This window comes from Capsicum annuum, chromosome 3 (genome assembly GCF_002878395.1).
Source record: "Capsicum annuum cultivar UCD-10X-F1 chromosome 3, UCD10Xv1.1, whole genome shotgun sequence".
Lineage (NCBI taxonomy): Eukaryota > Viridiplantae > Streptophyta > Magnoliopsida > Solanales > Solanaceae > Capsicum > Capsicum annuum.
In genome coordinates this window covers 23,651,262-23,654,227 of record NC_061113.1, presented here as the reverse complement: position 1 = coordinate 23,654,227, position 2,966 = coordinate 23,651,262, and positions in this window count along the sequence as shown.

Here is a 2,966-nt window from a genome sequence, read left to right as displayed (position 1 = left end):
GGAATAAGTGTTTCGTGGGATGTTGGAATGTGCGTGTGAATGTCTCTTTCTAGATTATTGTGTTTAATTCAGATGTATTTATTTAGTCGGAGAATGCCCCGAGATCACTTGTATTTATTCACCGGAGGATGCCCCGACATATCATGTTGGCGAAAAATGATCGTGATGAAGGCCCGCAGCGTTGGGTGAGGCATTGGAGCTTAGTCTAGATTTAGTTTAGACTAGGATTTATATTTTCGTATTTTTTTCTATTTTTTGGACTGTATAATTGGACTGGACTTTACGTTTCTGGACTGCTTTGGTTTGTTTATTGTTTGATTATTTTGCATTCTTTTGTGTGGTTTATACATTTCATAAGGCCAAAAATAATCGATACACTCTACCAAACAACCGTGGTTGAACCACGGGAACGAGGGGTGCCTAACACCTATCCCTCGGTCAACAGAATTCCTTAGCCGGAATCTTTGTTCGCAAACCAGTTTAAGAGTCAAATGGTTTTTCGAAAAGAATTTTTCAAAGGTGACTTGGCACACCGGATTATGCCAAGTGGCAACTCTGAATAAAAAATGTAAATAATCCTTTTCCGAAACAAATTTTTATTTCTTGTCACTTAAATAATAAAACCCTTTCGAACTTTAAAATATACGTTTTTCTTGGAGTGCGTGAAAAAGGGGTGTGACAGCTTTTGGTGACTCTGCTGGGGATCTATCACAAGTTTTCATAATTCAAGCTATTTTTGGAGTCGTATCGGCTTGGTTTGGCATTACGAGTGTATAAGCATTGTTTGTGATTATTGTTGATGTTATTTTCACTTTTGTGCGTTTTCGTACTCTTTGTTTATAGTATTTATCTTATGTGTTACCGCTTTATATCTTTCATCATGAGTCCACCCCCGGCCTTCTTTCTACAACAAGTCCGTAGTACACGTGTTGTACACAACCTCTAGTTGAGTCACCCTTATTTTAGGGGGGAACCGTCGGTGTTATGGAGTAGGTGAAAAGTAAAGCAGCCACTATCGACCATACGCTCCCCCGAACAGCCTTGTTAGTGAACCACAACGTAGGTCAGACCTTAGGTCCTGCTTATGTGCACCATACTGAGACCTAGCGGGGCCCACATGGCCCTTTGTAGGAGACTCACCTCTAAAGCATCCCTACGTGCTAACTGTTGCATTTTTAAGGGTAACGTGGTCATTTGAAGGACTGATTTTTGAAAAAAAAAAATAATAAAATAAAAATAATAATGAAAAAAAATAATTGTTAGGAGTAAGGTGCGTAGGCAAAAACAAAAAAGAAAAAAAAATAGAAAAAAGTAAGTCGAAAGGAATGAAAAAAGAGGAATGTCGTAGTTTATTTTAGAATTCATTATGGCTTTTGTTTTTCACAATCCAAAAACTCAAAAAGATTTTTTTTTACGTTTTGTAAAGTACCGTAAAAAAAAAAAGCTGGAAGAAAAAAAAGTTTTGTTTGCCTTTTCTACTTATTTGTCAAAAAACAAAAATACCAAAAAGATTTTTCTTCACGATTGGTGGCGTCAGTCTTAGTTGAAATGTCTAGTTAAAAATCCAAAAAGTTTTATTCGTTTGTTTTGATTGTGTCTCTTAAGTTAGAACCAATTTATTAGTAAATCATTAATTGTCCAAACTGATTGAACTACACATACCTTATTCCCTTCCCTCGGGTTGGGATACGTAGGCAACCCTCAGCGGGTCCGATAATTTTTGTGTCGGCCTTGGTCTTAGTATTAGCCTAGGTTTCTCGTCCCGTAATCTCGAGTGGTTTGCCAAGTAGACTGATCTCGCTTAGTACTTCTGTTCGGCAATTTGCAGTCATGAATGTGGTCTGTCCCATCGACATATGTTTGCGTCAATAATCCCAAGGGTTGGGAATCTTCTACTCCTGTCGAATTTTTTTTGAGATAACGTCTTGTGTGTTATTACAGGATGGAATTGTCCACCAAGTCTAGAGTTCTGATGGTTGTCAAAGTGCCCAAAAAGTTAATCAAATGGTGGGAAATGTTTAACTATGTTGGTCAACAGGAACTGGTTAAAATATTGGGTGATCTCACGGAACTTCTACATGTTACCCCTCGTTCAGATTTAATAGAGGCTTTGTTGACCTTTTGGGATTCGAGTGGTTTGGTATTCAGGTTTGGGGAATGTGAAATGACTCCTACTTTGGCAGAAATATCTGGTTTGTTGCATTTGCCCTATATCGAGAAGGATATGATTTGAGCACGAAATCATACTGGTGTGAGATTTTTGCAGTCTTGTGGTTTAAAAAGTAAGGGTATTTGTTTGGGTTGTTTAAGTGACTCATGGATTTCCCTAGATTTTTTGTTCGCTAGATTCGGGCCCTCGGAAGGTTTTGATTGCTTTTGGGATGAATTTCATGTGACTAAGGAGAAGTGGGAGAGAAAGCGTCTTGAAGTCTTCACCCTCGCTTTGTTAGGTACTTTAGTGTTTCCACTAGAAGAAAGACGTATTAATACCCGTTTGCAATCTGTGGTGATGGCCCTATTTCATAAGGATCAAAATGACAAGGGCACTAATCAAAAGGGCAGGTTCACTCTCATACCCGTGATCTTAACAGAAATATATAAGGCTCTAACCGAAGTGAAGAGGGGAAGGAGATTTTTTTAGGGCAGTAACCTGATATTGCAGTTATGGATGATGGAGCATTTGCATGCGCCTTCTTTAGTTAGACCAGACGTGTTAGATCGTTGTATTCCCAATCGAGTGAAAGCCATGGACTCTAGGTTGCGTTTGGATAAATTTTCGTTACCCGTGGGAGTCGACGCTTGGATTGAATTTCTTGAGTCGAGAACCAGGGAAAACATTTTGTGGACTTATCTGTGGCTTCGACCAAAGGTAGTATTGTTAGGTTGTCAGACACAATTCCCTTTAGTTATGTTAGGGCTCAATTGCACTAGACCATACAATCCTTCTAGGGTAATGCGCCAGTTGG